At 46.1% G+C, this 24,147-nt stretch overlaps 1 long non-coding RNA gene across 1 annotated transcript in view; it reads right to left on the bottom strand.

Annotated features, from left to right (window-relative positions):
* Positions 1-1,795: 1,795 nt before the first annotated feature.
* Positions 1,796-24,147, bottom strand: part of LOC141165796 (uncharacterized) — a 112,650-nt gene continuing 90,298 nt past the window's right edge. Inside the window, exons 2-3 of the long non-coding RNA XR_012251205.1 lie at positions 5,800-7,649; positions 1,796-2,239 (exon numbers count right to left, since the gene is read on the bottom strand). This is a non-coding gene — a long non-coding RNA (uncharacterized lncRNA). The remainder of the gene's footprint in view (positions 2,240-5,799; positions 7,650-24,147) is intronic.

Below are 24,147 nucleotides of genomic sequence, written 5' to 3'. Positions count from 1 at the left end.
AAGAGCAGTAAACAGAGGAAGGACATAAATAAGAGTCAGGTGAACCTGTCTCAATTGTACATATGGTAGACTAACATAGCCAATTCCATAGGGAGACAATAAATAACTCACCCAATAGGCAAAAGAAGCCGAGCTCAGAGAGGGGACCAGCAGGAGGGCAAAGAACAATGGCCAGCACGTGCCCCAATGCGCGTTTCGCCGGTAGGTATCGCTTTTTCAAGAGGCATGAATATAGAAGCCACAAGGACCTCTTAAATACATCCCCCAAACGATCACATGTGTAGTCATGTGATTGAGAAAGATGGCCGCTCATCGACCGATGCTCATGGCGCATGCACCGGGATCACCACCGCTTCCACGCCCCTGCCCCGTCCGTCATGACATCGGCGCTAATCCGGAAGTGCTGCATACACAACATCCGGTAAAGCGCCGAGGCCATAGAGACAGACAGGCGCGGACATGGAACGTAAGGAGCCCGGCGCATGCGCACCGCATCAGTAGATACATGAAGGTCCAACCCATTTCACAGTATATAAAAATAGTCACAAAGTAAATAATGATCACAGAATAGCATGTCTACTACTGAAGAGATGTCCACATCCGATTTTAGAAATAATGCTCAGGGGTCAAGAAAACCTCCAGGAAATAAAGTCAGTTCAGATATTATACCTCGAAAGAGGAGACATGCAGACAAAACAAAATAAAAATATATATATATACTAAACATGGGGACAGCCACAAGGGAGAGGCCCAACTTTGTGAGAGAGCATATTCATATAAGTACGTCGTATTGACAGATGAAGGAGCTGAGTGGGGGCTTGCTTTTTTTGTGGATTGAGATGAAGCTTTTATTGGGAACATTTTACATAACATTTTGGATCACATATATCCTGCGCTCTACACTGAGCACTTACGTCGGGGTTTCCATTTAAATCTCTGAGTGACGTAATTCAGATGAAACCCCCAAGGGATCCATTCACTATAATGAGGCAGCAGAGTTACTATGGACTCCGTCTGGCCTCTGTTTTTCAGAAGTGCATAAAACTGTGGCGGGTCATTACGATTGCAGTGATGCCACATTTATTTATTTTTTATATTTTGGCGCTTTTACGCAATAAAAACTATATTATAGAAAAAATAATTATTTTTGCATCGCTTTATTCTGAGAGCTATAACTTTTTTATTTTTCTGCTGATAGAGCTGTGTGGTGACTATTTTTTAGCGGGACAAGATGACATTTTCAGCGGTACCATTTCTATTTACATTTCGCGGTATGATGAAAAAGCATCATTTTTTTGCCTCGCTCTTTCTTTCTTTTTTTTTTACAATGTTCACTGAAGGGGTTAACTGGCGGGACAGTTTTATAGGTCGGGTGTTCTGGACGCGAAAATACCAAATATGTGTACTTTTTTGTTTCTTTTTTTCTTCATAAAAATATTTGTTTATGGGTATAATATATATATTTATATATATATATGTATACAGGGTGGGCCATTTATATGGATACACCTAAATTAAATGGGAATGGTTGGTGATATCAACTTCCTGTTTGTGGCACATTAGTATATGGGAGGGGGAAAACTTTTCCAGATGGGTGGTGACCATGGCGGCCATTTTGAAGTCAAAATCCAACTTTATTTTTTTCAATGGGAAGTGGGTCATGTGACACATCAAACTTATTGAGAATTTCATAAGAAAAACAATGGCGTGCTTGGTTTTAACGTAACTTTATTCTTTCATGAGTTTTTTTACAAGTTTATGACCACTTATAAAATGTGTTCAAAGTGCTGCCCATTGTGTTGGATTGTCAATGCAACCCTCTTCTCCCACTCTTGACACACTGATAGCAACACCGCCAAAGAAATGCTAGCACAGGCTTCCAGTATCCATTGTTTCAGATGCTGCACATCTCGTATCTTGATGGTATGGTGTGATATATGGGGTACAAAGATAGTGGGGCCATTCTTCATCAATGGAAACCTCAATGCCACTGGATATCTGAAATTGCTACATGATGATGTGTTGCCCTCTTTATGCACTGAAGATGGCACGTTCCCTGAGTTTTTCCAATAAGATGGTGCACCACCACATTATGAGTGTCAGGTCCGAGCATTCCTACATGAACAGTTTCCTGGAAAGTGGATTGGTCGTCGTGGGCCAATTGAATGGCCACCAAAGTCTCCCGATCTGACCCCCTTAGACTTTTATCTTTGGGGTCAACTGAAGGCAATTGTCTATGCTGTGAAGATAAGAGATGCTACGTAAAAAGTTGGGTAAGGTTGCAGATTCATTACTTACTTCTTACAAACAGATTGATCTATTTCAAGTGTTTATTTCTGTTAATGTTGATGATTATGGCTTACAGCCAATGAAAACACAAAAGTCATTATCTCAGTAAATTAAAATAATTAATAAAAAAACACCTGCAAAGGCTTCCTAAGCGTTTAAAAAGGTCCCTTAATCTGTTTCAGTAGGCTCCACAATCATAGGGAAGACTGCTGACTTGACAGATGTCCAGAAGGCAGTCATTGACCCACTCCACAAGGTCCCAGAGTTCCAATTTTCATTTGGAAATCAAGGTCCCAGAGTCTGGAGGAAGACCCAACAATGCAGACGAGCTGAAGGCTGCTATCAAAGCAACCTGGGCTTCCATAATACCTCAGCAGTGCCACAGGCTGATCGCCTCCATGCCACGCCACATTGATGCAGTAATTGATGCAAAAGGAGCCCCAATCAAGTATTAAGTGCATTTACTGAACATACATTTCAGTAGGCCAACATTTCGGATTTTTAAAACATTTTTCAAGTTGTTATAAAGTATTCTGATTTACTGAGATAATGACTTTTGTGTTTTCATTGGCTGTAAGCCATAATCATCAACATTAACAGAAATATACACTTGAAATAGATCACTCTGTTTGTAATGACTCTACATAATATATGAGTTTCACTTTTTGTATTGAAGAACTGAAATAAATTAACTTTTTGATGATATTCTAATTTAGTGAGATGCACCTGTATAAAATGATTGCAATATATTAAAAGGATAATATCTTTGATGGGAGGGGTGCTTCTTTCATGAAGTATGGGAACATACACTAATTAGCTACCTATTGGAGGCCACTACTGCTAAACTGTAGCCATCTAGTAAAACTTTACTTTTAATAAAGCACAGATATGCCATAAATGTCTATCATAAGACAACCCCTTCAGTACTAAACAAAATTAAAAAAGTATGAAAAAGCTCCAGTTGTACACAAAACTAATACTGCATTTTTTTGCCTTATACTAAGACATCCTCTGATCCAAACAAACATTCATCAGCCTACTTTCCTCAAGACAGCCTTCAATTTTATTCTATGCCTCAAAGTACATCAAATGAGCAAATGAGTGTGTGTATCTCATATATCCTTTTACTCCAAAAAGGGTATTTAAATGCATCAGTAACTATAGAATGTATGATTACCTAGAGATTACGGTACTTTGTAAGCATTTTATTAACCCATGCATCGCATTTGTTAAGTGCAATTGTTAATGTGCATTTGTATTTTCCTATAGTAAAATAGGAGCAAAATCATGGTTAACTAATCTTTAAAAAGATAAAAAGGATCACCAGTCTGCTCAAGAGTCCTATAAAACACTGCTTTTCAGAAAGGAAAAAAAATGCACATTAAAAAGTAGTCAGAAAACGGAAACAAGGATGTACCTCAACAAAACTAAATGATGTGCTGAGAAACATCTGCCTGTGTATAGCCAGCTCTTCCTCATTATTTTCATGGACTTGAACACCGTTTGATCTGTCTGCCATCTATGTAACATATACCATGCTTCCGCTATATGTTCACATTTGATACTCTTATAATAGTGTACTGAAATTGGAGGAAGATTTTTGTATTGTTTATTAAAATCTGTACTTGACAGGTTGTTTGGTGATTTCTGTCTATGTTCACCCATAATGTAAGTGCTTTTTTTCCGTCTAAATATTTTTACCAGTAAAATAATGCTATATATTTTAAAGGTTTGTTTAAGGTCAAAAAGAATACAATAATCATTAGAAATACATTAAAGTGATTGTTTTGTCACAAAAATAAAACATTAAGTCATATTCACAGTAATGTGCATGTAAGGTATTGATTCATATAAGTGAGTGCAAATTAAAGGGGTTATCTGAAAATATTAATATTTTTTCTTATGGGTCTAAGAATTTACAAGCAGGTAGTAGTGCCCGGCACCAATCTCTGCCAGCTCAGACCGCTCCTGCCGGTGATTCTGCGACTTCCGATGATGTCACCTTGACAGAGCAGCTACTTCTTCTCCGCTCTGCTCTGTTGACGGAATTTGACTGCTGATATCATGTTGATTGATAACTGGCTCTCCGCTGCATAACTGAAGGAAGGCAGTTGGTATCAGCATGATGTCAGCAGTCATGCCCCATTGACAGAGCAGCCTGGAAAAGAAATCGCTGTTTTGTTGATGTGAAGCAGTATCGCCAGCAGGAGTGGTCTGTCCGTGCCGGCGCTGGGCAGAAAATGCAGGTAGTTAGCAGCAGCACAAGAAATAAAATAGTCCCGGATAACCCCTTTAACATTACCCAACTTTCCTCTGTTAGGAAACATAGAAAAATGTCACTCCAGCGTTTTTTTTTTTATTTCAGCGCTGAAATGGTGATACTAATGCAAAATCCCTGCAACTGATATATTACTCACCACCCGCCATCTTCAGCTCCTCCCCGCTCTACTCCGGTCCCGTGCTACCATCTTGTGACTGCAACTTCTGAGTGACCGGAAGTCGGAAGTAACAGTCACAAGCTCTCAATGTAAGTCTATGAGGGCCAGAATGAGGCTCTCATAGATTTGCACTGAAAAGTGATCTCTGGCTGCCCAGCAAACACTGGGGTGATCCAGTAGGTGACAAACTGCTGGAGATCGACCGGGGCAGCGCTGATAATAGATGAAGAAAACGACTGGTAAGTATGAGGGTAGAGGCAGGGAACTTACATTAGTAGTACCACTACAGCGCTGCAACAAAGAAAAAAAAACCTTGGAGTGGTGCTTTAACTACCTATCGTAGTAGTGTTTGAAAAAGACTTAGGCAATTAATTTAGACACTAGATGTGAAAGGGTCAATGCAGCAAAATACATAAATGTTTGCAGAGATGATTCTTTAAACCGTACACACCCCTGCTATGGCTTCCTTTCCATTTCCCACTTAAATATTCATCTAAATCATGCAAGTAAATATACAATTGGTTTAGAATTTTGAATTATGATTCACCCTTACTCATGAGCAGTTGTACAGAACAGAGTCATGACTCACTGCTTAGTTACTTAAGCATTACACAAAACACCATCATGCACAAGATGTGAAGTCCAACATTTATGGAGTGTGACTTGCTGGCATCAGATTAGAGTACTTCAGCAGTTGTTCGCTTCTCTACTACAGGATATGCATAAAACATTCCTCTAATATATATTTTTATACAAATATAAAGGAAGTGTTTAATAACATTATTTCTATACACACATGCCATGCAGAGATATAGAATTCTGCAACATCACCTAGAGCAAAAAGGACAAGTTCAATACTTTGGAAAGATGCACACACCAACATAGTCAGGTCACAATTCAGATCTTATGGGGTAAATGTATGATTGAACTATTCAAAATACAAATTCAATATACTTAAATCCTGTAGTAGGAAGGTTTTTTTTTGTTTATTTGAAACATGCGTTTTGTACTTACTATTTATTTACCTGCAATACACATATGGTTAGTTAAATTAATATTTTAATGTTTTTACCATGAAGAAAAGAAGGGTTCTGGTTCAATTCTTCTTGGGGAAGGGGAAAATGAGCTGATTTCTATGACACAAGCAGCCATTTCCACTACAGAGTCCTGCAGAGAAACAAGTATACAATCAAACGGCTTAACCACAGACAGAAGGAAATCCTGTCCTGGACGGAAATTAAATGCCTGTTGTATGTAGGTCTATGCAATGGAAACAGCTGCCTTCCCAGGAAAGACCAATGACCATGCATGCTCAGTAGGCGCTTGTTGTTGGGTCCCCTGTATAGAGTCCGCCTACACTTCGTATCTATATATGCGCAATCAAGAATTTATTTTCATATTACTTTATTGTTCCTTACCAAGGCATGGAGAAATTGTCTTGGACTGTGTCAAGCATATTGTATGTTGTATATACAGGGAGGTATTTGGTGTTCATGCTGCCCTAGGCACTCTAAATCATGATGCCCCCTACTGATAAGTCAGACTAAAAGTGCCCATAACCGTTAGATAATAGTTAAAGTCCCCCATACACACAAGACTAATGTCATCCAAGCTCACCGGTAAAACCGGGTTCGGCTGACAGTTTAAGGGCTCCTGTAGAGGAGCGTATGAGAAATCACCGGAGTTTCATCCAGAAAGCTAGGATGCTTTTTTTCAATTTTTTTTTTTAGCAGATTTTAATCCATGTGCCATCTATGTATTTGTTTTATATACAACTATATGATCACATACAGTTTCCTAGGTTTATAATAGAAATCTATCTGTAAAAATTGGATGCCACTTGGATGTTCCATGCACATTCAGATTTTTTTTGTTGCACCCATAGACTTGAACGTGTGAGTTTCATCCGAGATCTGGTAGAAAGAAGTGCATGCTGAAATTTTTTTCTCATGGACCAGGAAAAATTCATTCATCTAAACAGCCCTATTGAATAACATGGGTCAGTGTGCTGTCTGTTTGGAATCTGATCAAAAAATCAGACAGCATACAGCTGATTGATACACTCGTCTGCATGAGCCCTAAGGCTACATTCACACATCCGTGTATTAAAATCCAGGAGAAACAGACCAGTTTTTCCTCAGGTGTCATCCTAGTTGTACCTAATTGATTTTGTGTGTAGAGGTGTCCCTGCTCCCAAGCCAATAAAAAACCTTTGTAAGATCACGGTTTTACTCGTTTATCACTATGAAACAAACCCTTGATACAAAATGGAAGCAAATGTGAAGCCTCCGATCTGCATCTGTGTCTCATGGATCCCCATAGGCTTGAATCACCGAGTCTGATTCCCAGATAGGATCCATATAGGATCAGAAGGAGACCTGCTCTGAGTCATAGGGATCATATCCATGGTTTTAGTGATGTGTGAATACATCCATTCTACTTTATGGGACAAAGTGCTGTCCGAGGAAAAAATAAAAATTGGACAGCATTAGGATATGAATTAGCCTCCCACCAACGTCACTCTTTCCCTGTAACGTCAGCTCCTAGAGAGGAAATCTCGCATGTGCGCATTACTGTTCTCTTCTTTCCTCAACAGTGTTCCGTCCTTCTATGGGCACAGGCATCAAGTGCCTTCTGCACAGATGCCTTTCCCAGTGTTCTCGGCACATGTATCTAGTCACGCTGGTCTAAACAGGCTATTAAACGACTGCCGATCGGCTTCATAATAGCCGTCAGTGGTAATTTAAGCGATGCAATTGACCAGTGTAAATGCACCCTTAGATCCAGGTACTTTATAGGTGACATCTCCTCTGATTTAAGTTCTTCTTGTCCTTTTCTTCTTCATCTGGTCCCGACGCTAAAGCTCGTCTCCGCAGACATCCCTCTTCTCCAGTCTTCTGCAGCACATCCTGACACAGTGCCCTTAAAAATAAAAAGTGCCATTATAATGCCACCTGAATAAATATAGCTGCCCATGCTGTTCCCTAAATAAATAAATGCTCAGTGTTCTCTGCTCAAAAAAGTGACCCTCACACTGTCCTACTTATGACCTCCTCTCCTATAAAATATTGCCTCCACACCGTCCCCACTTATATATTATAATGTAACCCCATCCCTCATGCGGTTCAATGCGCAGATGGTACCCGGGTCTGGAGAAGAGGAGACTCTCATCCAGACCCAGGTACCATAGTACCTGTAGTTAAAAAAGAATTTAAAATAAAAAAAAAACCTTATACTCACCTTTCCGGCACCCCCGGTCTCCTCTGAGCGGCGCTGCTGTCTCCTTGGCTTCCGGCGGTGGTCTGCAAGGACCTTCCGTAACGTCATTAAGTCATGTGACGGTCACACGACCGCTGACGTCAGCGGTCAGGTGATGATCGCGCGACCATCACATGACTAGTCATGGAAGGTCCTTTTTAGAGCACCGGGAGCCGCCGAAGATACCGGATGCATCACTGAGGAGACCGGGGGCCATCTGAAGGTGAGTATAATGTTTTTTTTTAATTTTTTTTACTATTGATGCTGCATTTGCATTTAGTGATGCTAAAATCGCTTGGAAAAGCGCTTCACAACCCGCATGCGAGATCGCATGTTCAAAACGCTTCACTTACGCTTCTACCTGGCAGAAAAAACGAATGTAAAATCCGCATGCGTTTTTTCTGCCAGGGAGATGCAGAAATGCTCAGAAAAAATCTGCAGCATTTCTGCATTGTGGGTGCATAGCCTAAAACTTCTAATCGCTGCTAAATGGAAAGCTGTTGACATACCTACCATAAACGATATTTTGGAAAAGGTCACTCATCATAATACCTTTTCTCCCTTCCCATATCCTTCCTATCTTCTCCGTGTCCTTTATTATCCTCATCCTAATATTATCTTCCTTTTTCTCTTTCATAATTATAGCTTAGCTTAACTTTGAAGTTATTATTATGTTTTTGTTTCAAATAATAAGCCTCATTGTTTGTAACCGTATTATATATGTAAATTCCATATATTGTTGTTTATTTGAGGATTTGGATGGCTGTTTCTCCTCTCCCCAGAATATTAAAAACCCCTTAATAAAAATTATTGAAACAGAAAGCTGTCAATCAGTGGTGGGGTCGGGGTTATACAGAGCTCATGAATGTGGAGGACTACATGATAGCAGGTTTACTAGTCCTCTAATGATAATATCCTGCTGATAAAACAGTGATTTTATCAAAACTACAGTAAACATCCCAGCGCTGTGGAATTAATGGCACTATATAATTGAGTAAAATAAAAAAATAAATAAAATTTGTATTTTTGATGATTCATTTTATAATTGAACAACTACAGTACTGCCACTTAATAAACTTGAACCCTGAATATTTAAGAAAGTAAAAGTAAAGTTTTGTTTTTCTTAGGAGAATATCTCTGTGTGCATAATTACTGGTCAACTATTAGTGTGCAGAATTATTATCCAACTAAATGAAAAACATAAATTTTCCCATCTCAACTCTTTATTTTCAACTGTTAAAGTGAGAATAATAACCAAAAACTTAAAATGTAAGCCAGGCCGGTGTTAGGGAGGTAAAATGGGCAATTGCCCATTGCCTCCATGCTCTTGGTGGCCTCCAGCCTCTACAGCACATATGTAAAACTCTGGCCTGTGGGCCAAATCTGGCCCACAGAGTGATTATATTTGGCCCGCGACTGTCCCCCCATTATACTGTATGGAGGACTATATGGGGTCCATTTGTCACGGGTGTGTCAGACAGTTGTTCTGAATCCAACTATAGAAGGTCATTGCACTTGGCTCTGCAGGCACCTTCTTGATCTTTTCATCTATGTAGTGTAGTGATATCCTTCTCCCTCTAGGACCTAGCAGTAACCTACACCGTCTGCTATTAATTGACACACCCTTGCTTGATGTTTAAATACCTTCAGGCTCTCCAGAGAGTCGCCGGTGATAGCTCTATTTTCCTCTGTCCAGGCTTGAAGTACTAGCAGTTGGCTAGTGTCTTCTTGGAGTTCCTTTGGAGGATAGGTGGAGTGATCACTCTGGTGTCTTCTCAAACTAAGTGTTTCCCTTGTCTGTTTACCTGTTTGTCTTTAGTTGCAGTGGGGGCTGACTAATGCTCACCCCATCCCCTCCCTATCTAGGGCCTATTGCTAGGGGCAGTCAGGGATTAGGTTTACTGCTCAGGGTGTTGTCCAATCTGCCTTGGGGTTTCCACTCCCCCGTACACCAGTGTCTGAGCTTCCTCCCCCTCTTCCCGTTGTTGTGCACTTAGTCTTTTTCTCACCTTGCGTACAAGTATTCTGTAAAATTCTTATTCATGGCCCAGACTAGCACCAATAGTTCTATCTTAAATGAACTGTAGAAATTGGGGTTTCTCTCGGTTTCTCTTAGTGACCGGCTAGCATACGCAATCACCCATTCCTTTTCTTCTTGAACTTGAGCTAACACTGCCCCTAGGCCGTACAGACTTTCATCTGTGCCCAAGATGAATGGCTGGGAGAAGTCAGCATATACCAGTATGGAAGCATTACTTAGTGCCATTTTCAGAGAACGGAAAGCTTCTTCCTATCAGGGCCCCCACTGAATAGCCCGCTGTTTGTGTCCTCCTGTCAATCCCCTAAGGAATTTATGGAACGGGGCAGCTACTTTTGCAAAATCTTTAATGAACCTTTGGTAGTACCCGTCCAAACCTGAACACGCTCTCAGCTGTTGTATGTTAGTAGTCAGAGTAGGCCACTTCTGCATGGCCAGTACTTTTTTGGAGGTAGGTTAAACCCCGACACTGGAGACGGTGTGCCCCAGGTACTCAATCTCCCTCTGAAACAGGTGACATTTTCGGGGTTTATTCTTCAGCCCATGTTTTCGGAGGCTCTCCAACACTTGCTCCAGCCGACTGAGATGTTCTTCAAAAGTGGAGGAGCATACCACAATGTCATCCAGATAAATTAAGGTTGCTTCGAAATTCAGGTCCCCAAGGCATCTCTCCATTAGTTGTTGAAACGTTCCTGGTGCATTTGCTTATTTATTTTACTCACTTATATAGCGCCATTAATTCCACAGCGCTTTAGACATTATCATCACTGTCCCCACTGGGGCTCACAATTTACATTCGCTATCAGTATGTCGTTGGAGTGTGGGAGGAAACCGGAGTACTCGGAGGAAACCCATGCAAACACGGGCAGAACATACAAACTCCTTGCAGATGTTGTCCTTGATGGGATTTGAACCCAGGACCCCAGTAGGGCAAAGCTGCAGTGCTAACTACTGATCCACCGTTAAACTGAAGGGCATCCGGTTGAATTCGAATAAGCCCATGAGAAGAATGAAGGTGGTCTTTGGTAGATCCTTAGCGGCCAAGGGAACTTGCCAGTAGCCGCTGGCCAAATTTAGTGAGAAGTATTTGACTTTTCCAAGAGCAGACAGGAACTCTACGATCTGCAGCAGGTGGTAAGAATTTCACGCAGTACAGGCATTCAACTGCCGGTAATCTACACAGAACCTCAAGGTCCCATCCTTCTTCAAAACTATAAAACCTAAAATAGACACATCTACCAAAAAGTATGTATAATACGTGATAAAGTTTATTAGATACTCAAGATAAAAACATAGAATATCGCAATGCGGGAAAGGGACTAAAAACTGAATAAGAGAACACACACAGGGGTATATATATATAGATAAATAACATTCATGTAAATGGGTGACAATATAACTTAGTGATGACATAGTTGGTGATAATGTGATGTAAAGATTAAATGGATATGTATATAGGTAAATAAATAAATGAATAAATATTTAAAGTGCACAATATACCAATTCAATCAAAATATCAAAGTATCAAAATATCAAAAAGACATAAAAATAAGACTATCCAATACTCAATAGTATGGCAGAAACCACCAAAGTCATAATAGATGAATGATAAATGAATAAATAAATAAATACATGAATGTACAGAATAACAGTTCATATAAACATGTGTACTGACCCCAAGTGTGTCTCACATCCGACGCATGTTTCGCTGTTGCTTCTTCAAGGATATCCTTGATACTTTGATATTTTGATTGAATTGGTATATTGTGCACTTTAAATATTTATTCATTTATTTATTTACCTATATACATATCCATTTAATCTTTACATCACATTACCACCCACTATTTCATCACTAAGTTATATTGTCACCCATTTACATGAATGTTATTTATCTATATATATATACCCCTGTGTGTGTTCTCTTATTCAGTTTTTAGTCCCTTTCCCGCATTGCGATATTCTATGTTTTTATCTTGAGTATCTAATAAACTTTATCACGTATTATACATACTTTTTGGTTGATGTGTCTATTTTAGGTTTTATATTTGTTATTGACACATAAACAGTTGGTATTTTTGCTTGGTCAGTTAATCGTTGTGCTTCTTCAAAACTAGTACAATGGGTGTGGCCCAGGGGTTCTGGCATTCTTGGATTACTCTGTTTCGCAACATATATACAGTAGAACACAAGCTCTTTCACTTCTTGATACATCTGTGGAGGGATCTGACGTTATCTCTCTCTTATGGGGCGGTGGTTCCCATAGGAATCTCATGCTGGCTAGCTTCAGTGCTCCTGAAGTCGTCCTCATGACGAGCAAACACTCCTTGGTAATGCTGCAGTAGGTTCTCAATTTGCCCCACTTGCCCAGTGGTGAATTCTGTAAGGTCGACCTCCATTTGCTGCACTCTGGTTGTGAAGGACACTGACAGAGTCCACGGGTCTTCCTCCATGGGTGTCAACTCGATGGAGTCATGCCTGGTGAGGTTCTCCGGCATTACATTCACCTGGGCGATTTCTTTTTGAAGGTTTATCTGTAGGTACATTCTTCCCAAATTGCAAATTGAAGCAACGTACAGGCACACGCCCCTGTCACACCATGGTGAGAGTATGGAAGACCAAGAGCCTGAGGATAATTTTGTCTTCTTCTAAGGGCTCAATTTGTACCTCTACCCTCTCTATTGATACGCAAGCCCTCACTGGCATGATGAGTTCTGTTTGCCCGACAGGCAGGGTTACTGTAGCTTCAGAGGGTAGGACTACTTTGCCAAGGAGCTGGGAGGTGTCAGGTAATTTCTGAACCTGACTCAACCGGATGAGCTGTTGGAACACTGTTCAACTAGCGTGACGCCTGGTAACACGATTCCAGTCACCCCTCTGTTGTCCGTCAACCAGGAACTCTCCTACCTCATTTAGGACATTCATCCCCAGAGTCACGATAGGTCCGGGGCCTATAGGACCTTTTACCAACACGATGCCCTTTCTTCCTAATTCTCTTCCGCAAATACGGATGGTTCTACACACCACCCCGGCTACTTGGATGAGTAGTTTGTTGGCCACCAATATGGACTGCTTAGAGCTGATGCTCTTTAACAGTGGTATTTATTTTTATGGTAATGCCATGGTCAGTACAGGTGTAAGGTGATTAAATAGGTAGGCACAGTGGTCATTATGGACTGTGCAGAGCTGAGGTTTCGTGATGGGGAAACCTTTCCCTATGGCAGCACCATGACTTACACGGGTTGTACGAAGATGAAACAAGCAGGCACCATGGTCCTTTGAATGATTACACAATAGGTGTGTGTGCATGTGATAATTGGAGGAGTATGTGTATAAATAGTAGTATGTACTGATAAGCGAGCATGCTCGCTACTGCTCGGTGCTCACCCGAGCATCTCACTGCTCGAGATGCTCGGCGCTCGCCGAGTATTTCCGTGGTTGCTCAGCGTGAGCTCGGGTCCCCTCCCAGCATGTTTGGCACTCTTCAGTGTGCCAATCAACATGCAGGGATTGCCTGCCACTCACTGTAATGCCGCAGCCATGGTGGTTGTAGCATTACAGTGATTGGATGGCCTCACAGCGTCATCAAGTCTATATCAGACCTGGTGCCGCTGTGCTCGTCACAGTCACTCCAGAATCAGAGTAGGAAGAGGTGCTGCTGCGTCAGGGAGAGATTTGCTTGTGTATTAGGTAGTGTAGGGAGAAAGACCATACATTACACATATACATCTTAACAAACAGTCCTTTTGAGGACTAACTAATCCATCTGCAGAGATATCAGACAGGCAGTGTATATAGGCAGGAAGGCAGGCAGGGTATATAGCAGACTGCAGTGCGTAAAGCACAAGAGGCTCCATTTCAATTCTGCCTTCTGCTGCTGTTAGATATTTCTATACAAAGGCCCAGGTCTCAGGGGCCAGGAATACTTTTTTTTGGATCTTAATCCTCATTATTTGCTTAAAAAACAATCCAGAGAACACCAGTTTTATGCGCCATTTGCTTGTTGGCACTGCAGAATACAGCCAGGTCCTTTCCATATTACAGCGCTAGAAATCCAGCTATTTAAAACTGTGTTTTCTCCGTCACACGGATCACATATACGTTTTCAGAAAATACTGCCAATTTTGGCCTCCATTCCAAGTTTTTTTCACTGTCAGCGACATTTTTGACACTGGTTTGCTGTTCAAACTAGTTACCTATAGGCCAGGTATTAAAAACTCTGTTTTCTCCGTCACACAGATCACATATACGTTTTCAGAAAATACTGCCATTTCTGCCGTCCATTAAAAATTTCCTTTAGTGTGTCAGTGAACCAATTCACACCAGTTTGCTGTTCAAACTACTTACCTACAGGCCAGGTATTTAAAACTCTGTTTTCTCCGTCACACGGATCACATATAAGTTCACTCCAAACTCAGTCATTTGTAGTGAGCGTGGAAGATACTGTCCTCCATTTAAAATGGGCAAGGCATGTGGCAGGGGACAGGGAACTGGACGTGATGCTGATGGTGCATGCAGAGGCCGAGGACAAGGCCGTGGGCAAGCTGAAATTGTGCCACAACAAAAACCCATATCTTTTCGCCTGACATTCCTGTCCCAATTCCTAGGGGACCGCAGCACACCACTATTGAACCCAGAGCAGTGTCAACAGGTTGTTGGTTGGATAGCGGATAATGCTTCCAGTCACTTAGCCACCACCACCACCACCCTGTCTTCCACACAGTCAAGTCTCAGTAGCCGTGAGTCTGGACCGCATATTCCTCATCCTGATCCTCCTCCCTCCCACATGCCGAGTGCCCAGAGACAACTGATCCAACACTTGGACACTCTGAAGAGCTGTTCACTTTTCCATTTATAGATTCGGGCCTCTCGCCCGGTCCACTTGAAGCGGGGCAAGAGAAGATTGCGTGTAGCGATGCCTAAATATTTGAGAAGCCACGGTCACACGAAGGCGACGTTGGGAAAGTGTCACAAGAGGTGAACGATGATGAGACACAATTGCCAGAAAGTCAGGAGGAAGACCAGGGTGCAGAAGTGGAAGACGAGGTGGTGGATGATATAGTAACTGACCCAACCTGGCAGTGGGACATGCAGAGCGAAGACAGCAGCACACATGGGGAGGGAGGCAGAGCACCCCAACAGGCAGGAAGAAGCAGTGTGGTGGCCGCAGACAGAAGGCAGGCAACCGTTCTCCATAACACCAACACGAAAGAAGTTGCCAGTACAACTGTTAGGTCTTCCCAAGTCTGGTTGTTTTTTAAAGACTCTGCCGATAACCTCAAAAAGGCCATTTGCAGCACCTGCCAGGCCAGCATCAGCAGGGGTAGCAAAACGACCAGCCTAACCACCACCAGCATGATCAGGCACATGGCAGCAAAGCACCTGACTTTGTGGGCCGAACCCCAGGGTCCAGGAACAGTGTCTGCAGGTGGCACCATTGCTTCTTCCGCTGTTGTGCATGCAGGCCAATCCCCTGTCCATGGTGCATGCGAAGATGCCTCCTGCCCTGCACCTGTCGTTGCACACTCTCAAGTAGCAGCATCAGGAAGCATGTCCATGTTCTTGTCCCAGTGCAGCATTCAGTTGTCCATACCCCAGTCCTTGGAACACAAGCGCAAATATGCAGCCAACGCCCCACAGGCCACACTACTAAATTCTCACATTTCACGACTGCTTGCCCTCGAAATGTTGCCTTTTAGGCTCGTGGATACGGAAGCATTCTGCAACCTGATGGCGGCAGCCATCCCTCGGTACTCGGTCCCCAGCCGCCACTATTTCTCCCGGTGTGCCGTCCCCGCATTACACAAGCACGTGTCCCAAAACATTAGCCAAGCCCTCAACAACGCAGTTACCAGGAAAGTCCACCTAACCACGGACCCGTGGACAAGTGCTTGTGGGCAGGGATGGTGTGACACCCCAGGGGTCTGGTTGCCACAGTAATAGAGATATTATGTCTGAGAGCAAGTGGGAGGTTTCTCTGGTCAGGATCCCTAAACATGCAACACGGTCCGCCCAGACCTGGGAGGGGAGGAATCTGCCCTTAAAAACTGGGTCTGGGGCGGGATTAGAGCAGTCAGAGTCTGGAGAGGGAAAGTGAGATCAGGAGCTCTGGAGGAGCAGTAGCTGAAGTCCAGGGGCTGGAGCTGAGCAGAGCTCGCCCTGGACGAAGACACTAAAACCGGACACAGGAGTCCGAGGCTGTGGGGACTGATATACACCCAGCAGCAGAAACCAGCCGGCAGGGGATTCCAGGTCCTCTGGCCATAGAAGCCCGGAGGCTCAGTCACAAAGAAGGGACCAGCGCCGCCATCCAGGAGCGGAGGCTAACAGAAGGCCCCAAGTCACCAGCCATACGGGTGAGCACCACACGGTATACTTAGGGACGTGGGCTACTTGTAACCGCTGACAGCAAGGTAGCCAGGAAGAGTGCAGATAAACGGGGAGGCCTACAACTCCACCTGGCCAGGGGAACTCCTGCTTGCTCGCAGACTGACCAGGCCCCTTATACTAGCCAGTACTCCCGGGAGGGTCTGCCTTGTACCATCAGTAAAGACCCTGAACTGCACCTCACGTCTCTGTGATTCCTTGCCGCTCCTGCACTATTAGCACTGGGACCCTCACACCATCACTCCCATCATCTTCCACATTAGCTGCCCTGAGGCAATACTTCTCCCGTGGGGAGTCATCCCATACTCGGCTGCGCAAACAACATCAGCCTCAGCGGTCTGCAGCGCAGCGGCGGTCCCCACTGACCGCAATCCACGGGTGGCGTAGTCGGACACTTATTACAATACAAATAGACTGCCACTGGTTTGACCACCCTGGGCACGGACCAGGTCACCGCCACACGGAGACTACAACCCCCAGCATTCTACAACAGGCCCGGTTCCGGGTTCCCCTGCACAACAAAGGCCCAGGGGGCGCGTCAACTTTGGCGTAGTCGGCAGGATTTCGTGCCCGCAACCACCGGGTACTGCGTGCCTGAAAAAGAGACTTTTATACTTACCTGTGGTGAAGTTTCCCACCGTCCGGAGTCGTTTCCAGCCATCCGGAGCCAATTCCCGCCATCAGACGCCATCTTAGACCGTTTCCCGCCGTCTTCTGCCTTCTTCCCGCCATCCGCAGCTGCTTCCCGCCTTCGGATGCCATCTTTGGGACGCCGCACGGGAAGAAGAGGGGCGTGGACGCCGAAAGCGCGCAAGATCCGAAGCTCCGCCCCACGCTCTGACGCTGCGCAAGGTCCTGGAAGGGAGGAAGAGCGACGCTGACGTCATCGGAGCGCGACGCCAGGTCCTCAACCCCGACGATCGACTGCGGAGCCGCGGCCTACGGAAGAAGAGCATCGCAAGGTAGGCCACGGTCCACTAGGGGGGAAGGAGGATGCCGGACACCGAGGGGAGCTCCACTGCCACAGCCACCGCCAGCGCAATCGCTGCAGCAGTCATGCCATTCACCATGCCTTATATCCCGGGGGCAACCTGGCTACCCCAGTACTCAGGGGAGTCACATACTCTAAATGACTTTAGAGAAAGACTGGATAGCCTCTTCCAGGTGTACCCCCTCACAGAAGAGCAAAAAGTGAGCATCCTGGTGGCCCAATTAATCGGGGCAGCCCAAAGGGAGGTAAAGTCCTGGCCAACTGGGAGGAAGAGGACTGTCAGAGAGATACTAGCCCGGCTGAAAGACACGTTTGACACCCGCACCTCAGCTGAGATAAAACTAAGATTTTATGGGTGCAAACAACGGGCACATGAGAGTATAAGAGACTATGCTCTAAACCTACAAGAGGCCCTGAGAGCCATTAAGCAGGCAGACCCTGACAGCATGGGAAATGAAGATAAGCTGTTGACTGAACAATTTATTGAGGGTCTACTGTGCAATGCCCACCGAACCCAGTTGCGGGCAATGGCCTTACAGGACCCTGACCTGGACTTTGCACAGTTCAAGGACAGAGCCATCCGGGTGCTCCAAGAACCGGCACCAGGTGGCGCTGTGACCCACAGGCCCCCTGCTATCACTTACCACCAGGAGACGGCGCCCTTGTCTGCAGGACCTGTGGAAGCTGATGCGCAGGCTTTAAACAGTGACCCGGCTACAGACCTGCACCATCAGGTCCAAGAGCTGACTAAGAGCGTTGCCGCGCTAACCAGAACTGTGCAGTCTTTACAGGTCTCTTCTCCAGGAAAGATCCAGCTGGCATCCGGACCGGAGGACGTCCCGTGGCGCCGACTGAGGAGGACCCCACCGGCCAGAGGAAGACCCAGCGACAGATACAACGAGGACGGACGACCCATCTGCCGCCGCTACAATCAACCCGGACATGTGGCAAGGTACTGTCATTTAAACGGGCACAACCTGGGGTAGAGGGCCAACCCCCAGGCATAAGACCATCAGGCCCATCAAACTGGCGTGATAAATACGTAGGGGGACGTCCAATCTTGCCTGTGGTACTGGATGGCATTCCTATGAGTGCCCTACTAGACACTGGGTCACAGGTGACCACCATCCCGTACGTGCTCTTTAAACAGTACTGGAATGACTCGGACATAACCCGCTACCCAGATGACGACCTGAGTATCATCGCCAGCAATGGTAAGCCCGTGCCGCAGGTGGGATTCAAAGAGGTGACCATTAAGATCGGTAAAGTCGAACTGGCGGCACAAGGACTGATTATTGTGGACATAGACCGTCATGAGAGTCACCCTAGAATAACCTTGGGAACTAATGTGATTGAAAATTGTCTGGCAGAGGTGATTCTCATTTTACAGCAGGTTGCCAAGAACGCCAGTTCCGGCCAGCAGCGTGTGCTCCAAAAAGAGATCCGGGCACTGATGAAGCGGCAACAGGTGGAACTATCTGGTGGTGAGATAGGTAGCGTGAGAATGTGTGACCCGTTCCCTATTGCCATGCCCCCAAAAAGTGAGATGATGATTTGGTGCCGGGCAGCTATTGGTCTAAGAGGTAGAGACTACCAAGCAATGGTAGAACCCGTCTACTCAGACAGTAGGCCCACCATTTTGACAGCACGGGGGGTGGTCGATGTATGCCATGGGAGGGTGCCCGTTCGCATCATAAATATCGGGGAGAGAGAAGTACGCCTGCCCCGGTATGCCACGCTAGCCAAATTGTTCACCATCAACCAGAACTCTGTACAGGCCGTGGAACCCTTGCCTCCATCTCAACCAGAGGAAGGTAACGGCTCTAAGAAACCAATGGAGGACTGGTGTCAGCAACTGCATTTGGGTACTGACTCCACTCCCTCACACCAGAAACAGGGAGTCTATCGGGTGGTTCGAGAGTACGAGAGAGTGTTTAGTAAACACCCGCTAGACTTCGGGCGAGTAAAGGGGGTAGAACACCACATCCCCACGGGAGACCATCCTCCCATAAAGGAGAGATACCGACCCGTACCCCCGGCACACTACCAACACGCCAAGGTGATGCTTAGAGACATGAAGGAGGCTGGGGTAATCAGGGACAGCTGTAGCCCCTGGGCAGCTCCACTAGTCTTAGTGAAAAAGAAAGACAACACCATGAGAATGTGTGTAGACTACAGGAAGGTCAACCGTATCACACACAAAGATGCGTACCCGTTACCAAGGATAGAAGAGTCCTTAGCTGCATTAAAATCTGCTAACTTCTTCTCTACTTTGGATCTCACTAGCGGGTACTGGCAGGTTCCTGTAGCAGAGGCGGACCGGGAGAAGACCGCATTCACCACCCCGATGGGTCTCAGCGAATTTAACTGTATGCCGTTCGGGCTCTGCAACGCACCAGGAACCTTCCAACGGTTGATGGAATGCTGTCTGGGACACCGGAACTTCGAGACGGTCCTGTTATACCTGGACGATGTCATCGTCTATTCCAAGACCTACGAGGACCACCTGAAACACCAGGCAGAAGTGTTCGAAGCTCTGGCGAATTACGGCCTAAAGGTGAAACCCTCCAAGTGTCACCTCCTGAAACCAAAGGTGCAGTACCTGGGACACGTGGTGAGTGCTGACGGAGTGGCTCCCGACCCTGATAAGATCACTGTGATTAAGGACTGGCCAAGACCCTCCAGCATAAAGGAAGTGCGGCAGTTCCTCGGGTTGGTAGGCTACTACCGAAGATTCATTCCCGGTTTCACCAAAATGGCAGCCCCTATGCAGGACCTCCTGATAGGTCAATCTCGGAAAGCCAAAAACCAGAAGCCGCCCTTTAGGTGGGAAAAGCTGGAAGAGGAGTCCTTCTGCCAGCTGAAGATGGCCCTCACGGGGGATGAAATCCTGGCATATCCAGACTACAGCCAGCCCTTTATCCTCCACACGGATGCAAGCAACATCGGGCTAGGAGCCGTACTGTCCCAGATCCAGCAAGGGAAAGAACGGGTAATCGCTTACGCCAGCCGAAAGCTACGGCCCACGGAGAGGAACCCTGAGAATTATAGCTCATTCAAGCTGGAGTTCCTGGCAGTAGTGTGGGCAGTGACCGAACGTTTCAAGCATTACCTTGCCTCCTCCAAATTCACTGTGTACACGGATAACAACCCGTTGACCCACCTGGACACTGCAAGGCTCGGTGCCCTGGAACAGAGATGGATGGCCCGCCTGTCCAACTTTGAATTCACCATCAAATACCGGGCAGGACGATCAAATGCCAACGCGGATGCCCTGTCTAGAATGCCGAACTTACCGGACGTAGGGGAAGATCCAGAAGATCTGGAAGAAGTTGAGCTCCCTGCGTTCCACCATCATGGGATTACCCTGTATTCCCACCGTGTGAAGGACAGGCGCTCCGTGACGTTCAATCCCTTGCCCCACTACAACTGGGCGGAGACGCAAGACAGTGATCCCGCAGTCCATTTGGTGAAGGAAATGCTGACCCAGGCCGATGCCCGTCTTGACCCAGATGCTCCGGAGGAGACCAAGCAACTGTGGAAGGAGAAAAGTAAGCTGTTCCTCTACAGGGAGAAGCTGTGCCGGAGAATGGTTAACTCTCGAACGCATGAGTTGACCTGGCAGGTAGTGGTCCCAAGACGAGACGCGGCTATGGTTCTGGAGGCATACCACAACGGAGCAGGGCATTTCGGATGGAAGAAGCTGGAGTTCTTGTTGCGTGAACGGTTCTACTGGGTAGGCATGAGAGGAGCCATCGAGAGGTGGTGCAGAGACTGTGGCCCGTGCCACCTGAGAAGAAAGGACCGTGCCAGCCAGAAGACTCCCTTGCAGCCCATCATCACCAGACAGCCACTGGAACTGGTAGCCCTGGACCATGTGAAACTGGCTCCAAGCAGATCTGGGTATGTCTACGCCCTCACAATCGTAGATCATTACTCCCGGTTCCTGGTGGTGGTCCCGGTCAAGGACTTAACGGCTCAAACAGCAGCTAGAGCCTTCCAGCAGCACTTCTGCCGTCCACACGGGTACCCGGACCAAGTGTTGACAGACCAAGGACCAGCCTTCGAAGCGGAGGTCTTCCAGGAGTTCTGCAACCTGTATGGCTGCAAGAAGATAAGAACAACGCCCTATCACCCTCAAACCAATGGACTCTGCGACAAGATGAACCAGGTGGTGATAGATCTGCTAAAAACACTGCCCCTGGAAGAACGCAGTCTGTGGCCTGAGAAACTGCCCGATCTGGTGGACCTGTATAACCACATCCCTGTAGGTTCCACCAACTGTACCCCAGCTTACCTAATGAGAGCAAGACCTGGTAAGCTGCCTATTGACCTGGATATGGGAGTCCTGACGCCTGAGGACACCTCGCCAGAGGCAGACTGGGATACAGAACGGCAGCAGCAGTATCGGAAAGTACAGGAGAGCGTCGAGCGAAGTCTGTCTCAAGCTAGAGAAAGGCAAGAGAAGGCTTATAACCAGTATGCTCCCGCTGTTCCCCTGGTACCTGGAGAGCAGGTCTTGAAGAGGAAGAGGCGGCTCCACAAGTTGGACGACCAGTGGGAGAAGGACCCGTACACCGTACTGCCATCAAGCCATGAGAACCCAAAAATCTGCGTAATCAGTAAGGATGGAGGAGAAACCACAGCCATTGTCTCCAGAGACCACCTGAAGAAGTGTCCCGAGCAGCTGCAAAGCCCTGAAGAAGATCAAGAAAACCCTCAACCCGCAGAGGAAAGGGAAGAAATGATCAGTACCGTACTCGGAGACTTCCCCCGGTCTTGGACACAAGTAAACGGTGCTGTCGTGGTACCCGTCCTCACCTTTCTCCAGCCAGCCCCGCAAGTGCCTACAGAGGAACCGGTAGAGCTGGAAGAGCAGCCGGCCCAAGAGGCAGAAGAGTCCACACCAGCAGTACAGGAGGATCAACCCTCTGCTAGTAGTGAGCCTGCTGTGCCCCTAGTGAGCCAAAGAGTGCGCAGAAAGCTGCCCAGCTTGCCCATAACACCTCCTACACCCTGTAGTGCAGAACCAGTTAGTGAGCTCCGTAGGTCCACTAGAGTCACTAGAGGTCAGATGCCCGCTCGCTGGAGAATCTAAACCAGTGCACTGTAAAGTTGACTGTTTATTGAAAAATGTTTATGGTTTATGTTTGTTGCCTGTTACTAATTATGTTTCTCAGTTACCCTGCAGATTTATTTGGACTAACAGGTTATGGACACTGGATAACCGGAACAGTTTTGTAGATAGTTGCACCTTGGTGCCTCTTGTGAAGACGGCCGCGGAAGAGAAAACCTGTCTGGCGTGGCCTCCTTGCGGCCCAAAGTAGTTAGTCTACCCTTGCAGTCACGCCCAAGGACAACGCAAGGGGTTTGCTTTGGACAGGTCCCCTATTCTGTGCCAAGACTTCGCCTTGTTGGGTGACATGGACACCCCCTTTGTTTCATAAACTTCACCTTGGGTGATATGGACACCCGGTCACGGAAACGCCGTGACCTCTACAGACTAAAGCTTCTTGTAAATATGTTGTCTTGTTATTGTTATACCTTGTATTTATGTTTCTTTAAAAATGTGTTTAGTCCCGGAGTACTAAAATTTACTAGGGGGGAATGTGACACCCCAGGGGTCTGGTTGCCACAGTAATAGAGATATTATGTCTGAGAGCAAGTGGGAGGTTTCTCTGGTCAGGATCCCTAAACATGCAACACGGTCCGCCCAGACCTGGGAGGGGAGGAATCTGCCCTTAAAAACTGGGTCTGGGGCGGGATTAGAGCAGTCAGAGTCTGGAGAGGGAAAGTGAGATCAGGAGCTCTGGAGGAGCAGTAGCTGAAGTCCAGGGGCTGGAGCTGAGCAGAGCTCGCCCTGGACGAAGACACTAAAACCGGACACAGGAGTCCGAGGCTGTGGGGACTGATATACACCCAGCAGCAGAAACCAGCCGGCAGGGGATTCCAGGTCCTCTGGCCATAGAAGTGTTATGTTCTGCTACCAAAGCTAAGGAAAGAGAGGAGATCTGTCCCTACTATAAGACTCAGCTGAATCCCTACGATGTAACAGGGAACCTGATCCTGCGATCAGACCTGCTAAAGTCCTAATCTAGTCTGTACGGAGACCTATAGATTTGGGGAGGGAATCCCTACAAGTACTAAGGACTGGGAGGAATATGGGACACCTCCTAACAGAAATAGCAGCAGACAGACGAACAAACAAAATAGATAGAACCTAGAGGTCCGTAGACCAAGCAAACTAACAGAGTTAGATACAGAGCACAGGCTAGCTAGAAAGTAGATATACAATGAAGTCCAGCAAAGCCAGAAGGGCGGAGCAGGATTAAATAGGCCAACAAGGTCATGTGACCAGCAAAGGAAAAAAAACCTAACAGCAAGGTTCTAACAGTACCCCCCCTTCTAAGAGGATCCTCCGGATCCCCTAGGACCAGGCTTATCAGGAAATCTCCTGTGAAACGCTCTGATAAGTCTGGACGCGGAAACATCATCTGACCTCACCCAAGAGTTATCCTCGGGTCCGAAACCTTTCCAGGCCACAAGATACTGCAAACTACCTCTATACCGTCTAGAGTCAAGGATGCGAGAAATTTCATATTCCCCGTCCTCCACCACCGGAGGAACAGAGGCAGAGGCGTCACCATCCGACACAACAGCTTTTTTTAACAGAGAGACATGAAAGACCGGATTAATTCTCCAGGAGGTAGGAACCTCCAACCTAACAGCAGATTGGTTGACAACCT

Source organism: Phyllobates terribilis, unplaced genomic scaffold (assembly GCF_046119375.1).
Source record: "Phyllobates terribilis strain yellow unplaced genomic scaffold, ASM4611937v1 Scaffold_11__3_contigs__length_659146591, whole genome shotgun sequence".
In the NCBI taxonomy this organism is placed as follows: Eukaryota; Metazoa; Chordata; class Amphibia; order Anura; family Dendrobatidae; genus Phyllobates; species Phyllobates terribilis.
Note: the sequence above shows the minus strand (reverse complement) of the source record. Positions and strands in the feature narration are given on the sequence as shown.